A 14122-nucleotide genomic window follows, 5' to 3' on the forward strand; every position below is an offset into this window, starting at 1 on the left:
AAAAACATAGAGCAAAACAAAAACAATCCTGTCTGCATACAGCCATAGCTAATTAGCAACACTCGCCCTTAAAAAGACCTTTAACATTTTATTAAATGAAAAATTACAATCAATAGTAAATAAAGCAAAGTACTTCAAATTACAGAGTCAAAAGAATTACAATTTTTAAAAATCGGAATGATTCTGGTTAATCTTTAGCCGCTCCAAAAGCAGGAAGTGAACTAAAATGCAGGGCATTCTGGGTAAATACAACCAAAACAAACATGTTAGCTTAGCGCTAGCGGGAGAAATGGATTTACCAAAGATAAAAGAGAAATACTACAACCTCTAAAACCTGACGCCAGCCCATTTTTTTGTTTACATTTGGTGAAGAAGAAAGTTTCTCACGGTGTCTTCAGAGGATTTTTTGCTGTTTCCTTCAGTGGTTCTTGGTGTGGCGCCCCCACAGACGAGGAGGGGAACAGGTTTTTAATTAGTTTGATTTGTTTGATTCAGTGCAGCGTGAAAGAGAACCACAGCAGCTGAAAATGTAACAAATGTTGGGGATTATTTCATTAATAACACAGATAAAATGTATTGATATGATAGAAATAATCTACCAGTGGAACTAGTACTTATCAAAATGAAGGAATAATTGACTTAAAACAAGCTCCATATCTTGCTGAAAAGTTATTTGTAAGTTAGTTTTGTCTTCCTCTAAGTGCAATAAGATATTTGCAGTAGAAATTAAGCCAAAAATACTTTTGTGATTGATTTTGCGTATTTGCAGTGTAATGTTCGCCTTTGTAACAAAGGGGAAAAGCTGCAGAGTTTCCTACTTTACCGTGTCGCTACAGGTGCACAGATGAGACGAACCGCGTCCTAAAAACTCTTCCTTTTGCTTTGTTGTCGGGTCGTTGATCATGTCGCCGGTCGAGTATCTAAAACTCTGGATCGATCTGTGTAGAGTTGGGTGAAGAAAAGTTTCAGGATGATGAAACAGAAATAATTGTTCATCGTTCAACATTTTGCGTTTGGATTGTTTTGGACTGCAGTGTGAAAGTGGAACAAATATTTTGATCCTCAATCGAACCAAATCTACCGGACTGCCAGGTGAGAAAAACACTCTTTGGGTTTCATCTATGAATCCGTCGAGCATCAAATTTACATTTCTGACTTCTCTGCTCCGTCTCTGCGGCTCGGAGGCCAAACCCAGAATGTTCTGCAGATTGAGTCGTTTTGTGACTTCTGGACGGCGCCGACTTTATCAGAGGAAACCTGTGTTACCAGTTGTGCATCAAGCTGGTTTGTGCCTGACCATCTGCCCCGTGTCTCACTTCACTGAGCATTTTAATTGCCTCCAGTTGAGCCCTGCTGGCAACCTGTTGACATTTCTCTAAAAAAAAAAAAAAGGATCAGACGAAGGGTAGGACTAAACTTCTGACTCGTTGTTTAACCTCCATCAGCTTCTTCTCTGCTGTCCTATTTTTAGCTGCTGTGAGGAACCGAGTCACCGTCTCCACTAATGTTATTGGATCGGCACCATTACTCAGTGCAATTACATTAGAGGGACAAGTGTCGGCCTGTTCTGCTGCCGCTGGAGCTCAGGTTACACACCGACATTCATTTAGACGCCAGATAACGAGGAAGACTGGCTATAATTAAGAGGAACTGGTAACAGCTGCGTGTTCAGGAACTCAGTTCAAACAACGACACAGTTAAACAGATAAAATCAATACCAATAAAGATTAAGTAATATCAACTCTCAGTTGGGTAAAAATATTTTTTAGACGGGTTTTAAAAATGGACGGTGAAGTTTTCGGTCAGAACTGGTCGAAACTGAAATCAGCAGTTCAAACCGAAGAGTCCTGATGGGTGCAATCTCTTAGTAAGAAAATTATTCTCAAAGGTTTGCAATTAATCAATTAATCACATTCTAAATTAAAACAAGCTCAATTTTAATTTGCATATTTTATTGTTTTTCTCTTTTTTTCTCTCTTTTGAACTAAAACCTGAACGATAAAAGTCTTCAGTCTGGTGTTTTGGTCTCAACTAGTCTTTTTTTGTAAGGAAAGCTAAATTTAACGAAACTTAAAAATTAATTTTATTTGTTGTTTTGTTTATTCAGTTTGGATATATAAAATGTCTTCCAGCTCCAGTGTTGAACTTTAAGTTTTAATGAACATTTATTGATCTTTCAGAATTTGTTCTTGCATTATTATTATGCCACTAGCATTATGTTACTTCAAAATAATCTGTAAATAATATTATCGTTTATCACAATAACATCTGTGACTATTTATCATCCAGTGAAATTAGTTATTCTGACAGTCCAACTAAGAGTTATTTTTTGTTAAAATCATCCCTCTGGTTGTGTGTAATCTGAAAATTTTGTCTCACGTTCAGTAAAAACCTCAGAATGTTTCTGTTTGTGCTAAACTGAGGCGTTTGGCACAGAAACGTGCAGCATCACGTCAGGATAAGCAGATTAAATCGGTAGTAAACATACCCGGTCGTGTTCGTTTCATCCCGACGGCTGCAGCCCGGATTGAATCGTAAGAGGATCAAACGTGATTTTTTCCCCCCCCCCTCTCTATCAGCTGCGGTTGTGGTCCGAAACGGCCCCCAGTTTTTGGCTTTGGAACAGCAGCGCCGTTAAAATGTCAAAGTTGTTGCACAATCACACCTAGCAGTAAAGTTTACGAGAGGTCACAGATCCTGCAGCTTTAAGGAGTTCCTGTTTGCCTGAGTGCGCCGTGTAAATCATAAAAAGTTCATTTCTCACATCTGGAGTAACATTAACCTGTCAGGGTTACACGACTGAAGGCTGGGAAATCAGAAAAATGGTTTTAAGTTAAGATTTATTGCGTTATAGGATGTGTAAGACTTTAATAACAAAACCCTGCTTAGATGTTATACACACTGTAAAAACGCAAAACCTTACCAAGTATTTTACTCTAGTTTCTGTTGCAAATATCTCACTACACTTGAAATAAGACAAAGCTAACTTACAAGTAACATCACAGCAAGAAATATGAGCTTGTTTTAAGTCAATAATTCCTTAACATTGATGAAAAAATACTGGCTCCACTGGCAGATAAATACACTTGTAAGAAGACATGAAAATAACTGAAATAATCTGCCAGTGGAACTGGTATTTTTTCATCAATATTAAGGAATTACTTTCTTAATATTGATGAAACGTTACTTTTGAGTTAGTTTTGTCTCATTTCAAGTGTCCTAAGATATTTGCACCAGAAACTAGAGCAGGAATACTTGGTAACCTTTTGTGTTTTTGCAGTGTTTTGCTTGTTTTTATGATAAACTTTCAGTTGTGCTGCTGTTCTTTGTATTTTCGGAAAATGAAATGTCTGATTCTACCAAAACACTGAAAAAACTCAAAATATCACAAAGTATTTTTGGTCTAGTTTCTATGGTACACTTCAAATAAGAAAAAACTAACTCAAGTAACTTTTAAGCGAGATAAAGGAGCTTGTTTTAAGAAAATAATCCATTAAATAAGGAACTATTGACTTAAAACAAGCACCTCTGGCTGGATGAAAAGTTACTTGTAAGTTAGTTTTATGATAAGGTATTTGCCCATAGAAACCAGTCTAAAAATACTTGGTGATATTTTGAGTTTTTGCAGTGTAATGTGTGAGTGTGTCAAGGATAATCAGGTGTAGATGACAGATGAACATAAGAAGAGCATTCAAAATGTTTTATCTTCCTGCCATTAGTGGAGGTGATGTCACACCGTGTGAGAAAAGAAAACAGTTGCCTCTTCCTCTTTTTTATTTCTTCTGAGAAAAAAATTCAGGTTAGTTGGTTTGGTGGCGATTCGTAGTCATTATTCTCACTGTCACAGAGTGAAATGTAACCGTGAGCGTCCTGGAGGGGCCGGGTCTTGGTCCTGTGATTAAAATAATGGCCCTGCTGTTTCCCGCCTGCTCTGTTTTCGTCAGGTGAGTTTCTTTCCCCCTCCCTCATTTCAGCCGAAGGGCTCAGCGGGCCGCGAGCCGAAGATATGCTCAGCGACGCTAACAATGCAAGCGGAGCCATTTTATGGAAACTTAAAAGCAGAAATGTTCCCCCCACATGCTGACAAGTGTCTGTTTAAAGCAAAATAAACAGCCGAAATCCAAAATGTCAAAGTGTCCATTTAAGGGAGCGCCACGCTGTTCCGCGCTCGCTTGTTTGGGGCTCGGCTCAGCACCGGCGGGAGGTAAATCTAAATAGCAGTTTGGCTTGTTAGAGTTTGGAGAAGTTAGATGAGGCATCGGCGACGCGCCGTAGAGCCAAACACGGCCTCATTACGGCAAAGCAAGGATGGACAAACAGCTGGACGCTTCCCCCTCTGCCGCCGTTTCTCTGCTTTTCCATTTCTCCCACCAAGTCTGCCTTCATTCCCTCGTCTCCTCTGTCCTCCCATATGTGCTAAAGTGTCACGGTCCAGTGCCTTCCTCCTCCTCCTCCTCCTCCTCCGTATTTACAAGGCATCTTAGTTCTCAGTTTTATGAGCAGCTTGTATGTTTGTATTTATGATCATAAGTGTGTCTGGTCACTTTTCTAAAAGCAGTTCTTGTGGTTTGAGATGAATGTGATTACAAACTGTTGGATCTTATAAACTACAAACTTTGCTAGATGCTAAATTATTCTGATAAACAATAATATTGTTGTTTCGAGACCTTTTTAAGTATTGATAATGGCATAATGATGTAATTTTGCCCTCTCAAACACCAATGAACCTTCATTTTACACACAACACTTAACTCTAGGCCTTTCACAATAATGCTAAAGCGCTAACTTCAATTCACATGATATCTGAAAGATTACAAAAATCGAGTGCCAATTTAATTTTGACATCATAATTAACATCTTCTATAACAGCTTTAGACATTGTATTCATGTTTATATCTTCTTCTTTCCTGTCCAGGTTTTATTTTGTTCCTGTATGTCTTTTTTTTAAATAAGGGAGGGAAAAATGAGGAGAGGAAACAGTTTTTACTCACTTCAAAATAAGAGCATGAAGATAAATGGCTAAATACTTGAAGAATCCTTAACAGTCCATAACGAAAAATTCAACACAGACGTCAAATTGTATTCAACTGTAAATTTAAAAAAACGACCAAATAAATCAGCTGTTTAGAATTTATCAGGAAAATTTAGTGTAAGAGAAGCTAAGTCTGCTAAATGTTTTCAAATTAAATTCAACAAATTAGCTCCGCTGTGTGTGTGTGTGTGTGTGTGTCTGTGTCGCTTTGTATTTGATACATTGTAATTACAATTTTCCTAACTTATACTATATTGCATATGAGAGAGAGCGCTGTTTTTGGGTTTGGTTTAGGACCAAGGAGTGAATTGATTTTCTGTCAGTTTTATGGTTGGGTATCCACTGGTTATGGTCAATTTCAGGGTTTGGCTGCAGAAATGAATGGAAGTCAATGGAAAGTCCCTTCAGAGGAGGAGAAACTTAACTGCTTGTGTAAGTGACCTCAGTTCTCACATGTTCTCCTGCTGTCATTAAACTTTAAACTGCCAATAAAAACCCGCTCAGTTTCAACCACTTTATTTACATCACAGCGGCGCCGAGCTTCAACATCAGAACCCTTAAAAACCGAACTGTGTGTTTCCTCAACATCCTCCTGAAAAGCTCCCTCTCTTACTCCCTGAACCCAGAAAGGTCAAAGGTCAGAGTGGGTTAATGTTTCAGGCCTTTGAGCGCCATGTGGGTCTGCAGGGCTCTTTGACCTGAGTGTGTTGGTGTGTGTTCATGTGACCTCGAGGTGTGTAGAGTCACTGAGATCTGCAAATGAAAAAGAATCAGAACTCTGGAAAAATGTGGAATGTCGGCTTTTTACAGCTCTGGATTGGGATGCAAAAAGTTAAAATGATTGTAAAGTGCCTCAAGGCGACATTTGTTGTGAATTGGTGCTATAGAGTCAGACGCACAAGATTCTGATTCAAAAACGACTCGCTGATGATGGATGGCAAGCATTGGTTTTAACTGTAAAGTTATCAATGTAACGCACTAAATCTTAAACGTGCGCCTGATGTATAAAAGAAAAAGGGACGCAGTGTTTTGCTACTAATTGTCGACACCAACACATCTAGATAAGGAGGTCAGGAAAAAGTTTCAATAAAAAAAATAGTCAGGGGGAGAGAAGAAGGTCAGTTGTGCTAGCTTGACTTTGATGACCTTAAAATGAAAATGTGCTGCAGAATCAGAGCAGGTGACTAAATTAGCCAATATATCGCTGCAGTGTTAGCTTAGCTAATAGCAGCAGTAGTGATTATTAATAATTTTGTTATTAATAATCACAAAATAAAAATCAAGCTTGAAAGCATAAAACTGGAACAGACTGAATGTCCTGTTCGTTTGAGTGAGAAATGTTTGCATGTCTTTTGGTGTTGATAGTGGAGCTGTTGTCAGTCAGTTGCTATGGCAACGGATTTATGTGTAGCATAGCTGACACAGAGAGCGAGGGGGAAAAAAATAAGAGTATGAAAGGTTTTGAGTTGTTCATCAGTTTTTCTGTCGTTTCCAGACAGTGAAAAAAAAATACTTAGGTGTCTTTTTATTCAGTGTATAAAGTACTTCTATTCTATTCTATTCTATATAGCTCTGAATTGTATGTGACTAGTTTCTCCATATAAGTGGTGTTTTGAAGACATTCAGAAAAAAGTATTTACCAGATTTTTTTTATTTTCTAAAAGTTGAATCTGTCCATCTTTCCTTCCAATCACCTGTCCTCCCTTTGTGTTTTTATGAGAATCTTCATTTTGCTTTTCAATGAGGCTCTGTTTTCAGAGGATTTCTGTCCACTGGGACATTAAATTTACAGTTCTGTTTGGCCCGAAGCCATGGATGCACTTTGACACCAATTGGCGCTTTTGGACCAAACTGTTCTGGGGGCTCCCTGAGGGTAACGGGCGCCTGGATGTCTCTGGAGAACTGCCTACCTTTGAAAGGTTTTATGCTGAAGTTTAATTGGCACTACGGCGTCATGGTGGCTGGAGTCACTGCTTTCTGATGGAGAAGTTCTGACCTTTTCCTTTTCTTTACATCTAAACAAATTATAATACTGTGAAAAAGCGATAAACATCGGGGATGTGGAACTCATTTTCATTTTGACTCTTCTTAAAGGGTCGGTTGTGCCAGGATATATTGATAAAACCCAACAAACTAAGTAGTTGTGTCTGCTTTTGATGAAATTAAATATTGAACGTCTTTTCACATCGATCCGTCCCTCCATTTTTTTAAATCAAAATTACTGATTTTGTGGCGCTAATTTAGAAATATTGCAATATTTGTGCCTATGTATGATGTTAAATGTGACTTTTTGTTACCATATTGATCACAGAGGATAACTCATCCAGTAAGGTTGAGGCAGCAGAGTAGTAGAAGCAAGAAATGCTGCCACCTGCAGGTGGGAGGAGTCAATTTAGACATTTTTAGATTCATCTCCAAAAGTTGAGAAAAAACTTGTAAATTTCTTAGTTTTAAAAGTCAAAACATTTGCTAGAAAATAGTTGGAAAATTTTAGATTGATCTAAAGAATTTGAAAAAAAAAGAAAATTTCTACATTTGAAAAGTCAAAACATTTTCTAGAAAAAATTAAGAAATTTTAAGATTAATATCAGAAATTAATCTGAGAAATCTCTAAGAAAAACACTTTGAAATCTCTGCATTTCAAAAGTTAAAACTTTTACACTTTTGAAACACTGAAATTAAAAAAACATTCTAAAATTCCTGAGCTTAATCTAAACTTCTTTTGTTTTTTTCTATCAATTTTTTTACTTTTCAAACTCTTAAATTTCCCCAAAAATTTATGAACATTTCTGAGATTATTTCATAGTTTCTGAGTTTTTTCTATATCTTTTTTGACTTTTCAAACTCAAAAAAACCTCTGCGATCAATCTCAAAATTTTTGATTTTTATTGGAAATTTGCTCTATTTTTTGTTTATCTACATTCTCCCTGAATCATTATGAGAGGAGTCGGATGCATTCGTGAATGCGACCTAAACCACTTCTGTGTGTGATTATCTCTGTGACGGCTGCAGGAGATAAGAGGACAGCGTGCATGATGGGAAATGTCCATCGTGTGTTTTTGGTTATGAAGCTCCTGTGGGTTAAACGTGTGTGTGCATGTGTGTGTGTTTCATGCATCTGTTTGTCTTTGTGTGAGTGTGTTGCCATGTTATTACTGATCCTCCACGTTGGATCTGCAGGGAAATGGATTGCGTTCGTCTTTCAGGACGTTGTCCAGGCGGAGACAGACGTGACGTGTTTGTGCTGCAGTGTGAGTCGTTTGTCTTCTTCGCTGTGTGTTGTTGGTTTTCCGTGTGTGTGTGTGTGTGTGTGTTCCCATGTTCTGCCGTCCACAGAGATCAGATGAAAGTGAAGAGCCCTCCGACTGATCCACTCCTCCTGATCGAGGGAATTCATCCCCCACTTCCCGTTCCTTACCCCCGTGTTTCCATGACGGTCTCCCTCAGTGTCTCTCCTCCTTTATTCTCCCTCTCTCTGAGCATGTGACCCACTTTCACCACCCACATTCCTCTGTCTACCCCCAAAGTCCCATCTGAGGACGGCCCACTGAGAGAACACCAGCATGGAGGATGGAGGGGGAGAGACTGAGTGATGGATGACAAAGAGCAGCAGAGCTGAACATGGTAGAACTACGGCCCGCCGTGGTTCTGATGGGTTAGCCTTCAGAATGACAGAACAAGGACGAGGAGTGAAATGGAGGGGTGAGGGAACGTAGTGGAGTAAAAGAAGATGACAGAGTAGTAAGAGAACGTGGCATTGGAGTGAGAGAAAAGGCGGAAGAGTGGGAAAACAAGGTGCACTGAAAGATGATAGCAGAGTAGTAAGAGAACAATGTGTAGGAGTGAGAGAATGTGGCAGAGGAGTGAGAGATCGTGTCTGTGGAGTGAGAGATCGTGGCAGAGGAGTGACACAATCTGGAGAAATGAGCAAAGGTGTCTGAGGAGTGAGACTGTTAGATGTTGGAATCGTTGGATATTGTTGTAGATTCTAACCCGGCTTTAAACGTTCTCCCTTATCGTCATGTTTGTTCTCTAATGAAATATCAGTAAAGTTTCACAGAACTAATCGATCCTGGAGTTATTGATGCCTTTTCATGTCTGATTTCCCAGGCTGAGCTCGTTCTGGTTGTTGGGTTTCTGTGGTTTACTGACAATGGAAATTATTTGATCGCTTCAGTCAAAACAGCAAAATACTCGATAGGTTGTGGCCTGATCACCGAGCGTCACGGCCAATAAGTTGAAAAGGTGTTAATTAGTTTCTGTTTCAGGGCTCAGTGTTCGGGTCACGGTGTTTGACCTTCTAACTACTGCACAACCAAACAAATGAAAGCAAATCAATCCCTGTTTGAACTGTTTACCACACTGCTGAGCACAAAAACACTAAAAGTTTAACATTTCTCTTGTTAAAGTGCCACTAACCCTCAAAGCATTGTTTTCATTGCAGATAAATGATCTAAATAGGTTATTTATTTAGGTTCTGGCTTCATGTTCAAGTGCAGATTTTGACATTTTACTGTAAAATGTACCTAATTTTACAGTATTTTAACTCAAACCATCTCAGTGCTGCCCTCTGCAGGTTGAATATTGACTAATGCAGCTGAATTTTCCTATCCTGACGATGGAGCTTTTTCAGCATCTACATCACAACGGCAGGTTAAAAATGTGATTCACTCCAGAATTATTGGTGCTTCACATGTTGTTGCCATAGACATCTCCAATGATTCTTTTTTTAGAGGGGTAGGAAAAGTATGCAAATCCATGTTAATGTTCCACTAATGTTTGAAAAACACAATTTTGCAATTAAATAGAAATTTAATGAAATAAAAAGCACAATTAAAATCTCACATGAATGAGTTTGTTCATACAGTAAGTCATTAAAAAACATGCTACGCCATCAACGCCCTGCTACTTCCTGTCATCTTTGTGGTTTGCTCCAGTGGCAACATCCGGTTGTTTGATCATGTGACTCATGATGTGAAAAAAGTGTTTGCATTGCAGTTTTGCGAAACACATTTATTTCAGTACGGTTGAAAAACCACATTATTCTGGCATGAATATTTTTTTAAATCAAAAAATTTACTTTTTTTTCTTTCTTAAATTGGTGTGTTTTCATTAAGCTAATTTATTTTAGTAATTCCAATTTGTGCAATTCTATGGTTAATGCATATTTCTCTCAGGTCTGAGCCGGAAGTGATCCGCACCATATTGCTAGGCAAGCGCATGCGCAATGCATAGAAGATCCATGGCTTAAGACCAACCAAAAGAAAATATGTGGACACTCTTAACCAATGAGAAAGATACATGAACAAAATCGCTGCTGTATGAGACAGAGAAGGAAAATGTGTCAGAGGATGTGGACAAGCTGCCCCCAATCTCCTACTACGACATAATTAACTACTTAGTGATAAGAGAGCGTACAGCATGGAGGAGCTCCGCCTAAAATCCATGGGCGAACACAAGCGATGTTTAAACGGCTTTGTAAAGGATGTACGAACTACACGGGTGAATATCAAGGTTCTGATGACAGTCAGAGTAAGTACATGTGGTAAAAGATGGGCACATGTGTAACCTTCCTTGCTTGGTTGTTTGTCACCTAGTACACAGAATAAATCCCTCTTCACAATGTGACTTCTAACTGCATGCAAGTGGCGCCACAGCTGAAACATAAAAGACACAGTTAGTGTCGTGACTGAGTGGTCAGCCACTGGGAGCCGCAGCTCCCACTCATAGGGTCGTATTTTTCCAGCCTTTACAAATTATATTCGTAGATGTTGGATGTTCTTATAGTATTTCGTTAATTGTTGAACTAGAAAATATGACCCTAACCCTACATAACCCCCAGGCAACAAACCACATATCTGTACCTCATGTTGTTCCTTTATTTTATTTTATTTTTGGTGGGGGAATGATTTAAAGTACCACCAGACATATTTTTGTCCAAATAAAAGAAGTATTGAGGCTCATGTGATCTTTCACTTGGAAGAGGAGCAGTCCTTTTTATGAAGCAGAGTTGCATGCTACACCTTGCCTCCTACTTGTAAGTTATAGATTAGTTTTCTTCTTTTTTAAATTTTGGGTAACTATTAACTAAAAATATTTTCATGTCTGTGAGTATGTAAAGAAGCATTGTAGATCATTTCAAGACATTGTTTTTATAATTTATATGCTAAAACTGTGTTTTTTTTGTTTGCGCAGTTGGGGCCCTTTTGTTCAGACAATATTATTCTAGTGCATTGATATGCAGTTGATTACAAATAATTATGAAGCCAATTTTTTTTACTTTATTAATGACCAACAGCAACAGGAGATGGATGTAAGATAATTTCATGGACAAAGGGTGCATGGTTCATAAGTTGGGGTCATTCCCGATGAAAACATGAGGAACCATTATTTCATTGTTTGTTTATCCTCAAAACTAACTTCAGTCCCAAAGGGTGATAAGCTGGTCATCAATGAATAAATGTTCCTATTCCAAGGCAGGCAAAGACTGAAGCAATACCTGCCAAAACCAAAAATATGAGGTTGCAGGGAACTTCACATGGCTGGTGCAGATGGTGTTAAAACCTACACAGGGCGAGTCGTGGCACCACCAGATCTACCAGAGATGGGAGCTGGTGGAGATGTTGTCCTTTGCTCTACAAAAAAATCAAAAACAACAGAATTATAAACTCTTTAAAAAAGAGCCTGCAGCCCTAACTCCAGTCACTGGTGTGAATCTGATCGCTACAACCCATAGATAAACAGATAAACAGATGGTGATTCACAGGTTTGTCAATAATCAAGTACCAGAAATGTGATAGATACTCTTTTTCACATCAACAAGCAATTCCTTCCTGATGTTTTACATATAATAGGGAAAAAGACTAATGGCAACATCCTTAGTGATTCTAACTCCACCATACAGACAAATGCATACAAATGCTCGTTTTAGTAATTTGCTTAAATGTAGCATTCATTAATGAACGTTGGTTGTTTAGTTTAGATTTGGTGAGTTGGAACCATGTCTGATTTATTTTTTTCAAGAAAAGTTTTTTTTAATGAATGTAGGTTTTGTTTGATTTGTATTTTACTTCTCATAATCACGGTAGAAAACCTTGGTGTTCTAAACCCCTGGTAGCACAATGCTGCCATGAGGCAACAAACCCAAATCTGGTTCTGGAGGTGTCAGGGTCCGATTTTATGATTGATATGTAATTAGGAACCACCAAGCTCCCAAAGAATGCAGGAAAATATTTTTTCCCCCAAAAAATAAAAAGTCATGCCAAAGAGGGCTAAGTAAAAATAAACCTAGTGAAGGAAGAGCAGCTTCAGTCGCACCTTCCTCCACCAGCATCAAAGTTCTGCTGGGGAAGCCATGAGAGCGCCTGAAGGACCCGATCCCTGCAGTTACTAATCACACCACTAGGTGGTTATAAACATACGCATCGATTAAAAATCTCATGAATACATACTATTATTATTATTTTGGATAAAATTCACATACACATTTTTCTCTCTGTTGCACATGTCCGTTTTAGCTTGCAGATGAAAGCTATTTTAGCTAAGCTAATTTTGCTAGCTCGGCAATACGTACTCCAGTAAACATCACTCGTATTTATCTTAGTATTACACAGAGGTGGGTAGAGTGCTCAAAAAGCTTAATAGAGTATTAGATGTAATGTATATTGTCTATAAGTTAGGTATGAGGCAGGAGCTAGTTCTAAACTCGTAGCTTGTTTATTGTTGTCATAGCAACTTCCTCCCAAGATGGCTGCCTCTTACAAAGTTCACGGAAAGGAATCGGTTAATCTCGGATCTGGTTTTACTCGCGTCATATTCCGCATGGTCTCACCTTACCGCACCATATTTGTGTATGCTACCATGTTTCACTCATGAAACACAGAGAGGTGACGGGATCCTCTCCCTCCTTATTCGGTCATTAGTATTCAGGACGCGTTGCCTTCCTTCCTGCTGTCCGCCGCTCGTTCCCCTGACGGAGAATCAGCCGGCGTTGATTAATTTCAGCCTATTAGCACCCCTCGTCCGCCTCCCCCGGCTCCGCCCAGGTTAAGTCCCCGCGCACACCCGTGTGCATGCTCGCAGGCGGGGGTTGCTGCTGGGTGAGCGATGGCGGACAGGTTGCCAGGGAACCGGTTGTTGTCAGAGCGATATTAATGAGCGGGTTGCTGCGGTGCCGGTTGTTCGTGCCAGCATGTGTAAGTGTTTGGGTGTTGGTGTGCCAAAAGAAAGAACGAACGGCTTGTTTTTTTGTCCATGCGCCTTTACGCATAGAGATGCTATTTCCCCCCCCCCTTTTTTTTGTCTGTCACCGCCTCTGTGTGTGATATCCAGCAATGCCATGGCCTGAGGGACGCGGGCTTATGCGTGTGTTTGTGCGTGAGTGTGTGCGCTCTGTGGAGGCCTGTCCTAGTTTTCTGCTCCTCACCAGGGAGCCGGAGGATCCAAGGACTGACGCACATCACCTGACAGCCGCCCCGCTGCTCCCGTGCCCCGCACCATGGGTGTGTGAGTGTGTGACAGAGATGGAACGCCGGGGTGCGTGTGTGGGTGTGTGTGTGTCTGTGTGTGTGTGTGTGTTGGCGGTCGATCTATGCGCAGAGGCAGTCATACTTAGAGGAGGTGGGAGAGAATTTTCCTGCAGTGACCCCTTCAGGCGGATTGGGGAGGAAAAGATGTCACACAAATCTTAAAACAACAAAGCTAAATGTGTTTTCCTGAAGTCCAAACGCACACAGTGGCCCAGATTTACAGAGTGGGCGCGCAGGAGACATGCATGTTTATTTATTTAAAAATTCTGCAACTCATTACTGCTTTTATTACAATTATTGCAGATGTAACTTAATAATTTAAAATATTATTGAAAAGTTTATTTTAGTGATTCATTTAACTGAATAGACAAATATTTTTGTCTATTTTTAGTGCAAATATCTTGGTGTACTTTAAATTACACAAAACTAACTTACAAGTAAATTTTAAGCAACATTTTTGAGCTTACATTGAGTTACTAATTACTTAATGTCAATTAAAAAGCTTACTAGTTTCTAGTACTTTTAATAACCCACATTATAAATGAAATATTCTACTAGTGGA

At 39.3% G+C, this 14122-nt stretch overlaps 1 protein-coding gene and 1 long non-coding RNA gene across 2 annotated transcripts in view; one reads left to right on the forward strand and one right to left on the reverse strand.

Moving 5' to 3' along the window:
* Positions 1–14122, forward strand: part of LOC114157668 (transmembrane protein 189) — a 38183-nt gene that overhangs the window by 1813 nt on the left and 22248 nt on the right. The window lies entirely within an intron of this gene.
* LOC114157689 (uncharacterized) lies at positions 485–2614 on the reverse strand. Its single transcript, XR_003598227.1, has 3 exons — positions 2489–2614; positions 824–938; positions 485–521 (listed from the first exon to the last, which is right to left on the reverse strand). It is a non-coding gene; the product is annotated as an uncharacterized LOC114157689 (long non-coding RNA).

Source organism: Xiphophorus couchianus, chromosome 2 (genome assembly GCF_001444195.1).
Source record: "Xiphophorus couchianus chromosome 2, X_couchianus-1.0, whole genome shotgun sequence".
NCBI classification, from domain to species: Eukaryota; Metazoa; Chordata; class Actinopteri; order Cyprinodontiformes; family Poeciliidae; genus Xiphophorus; species Xiphophorus couchianus.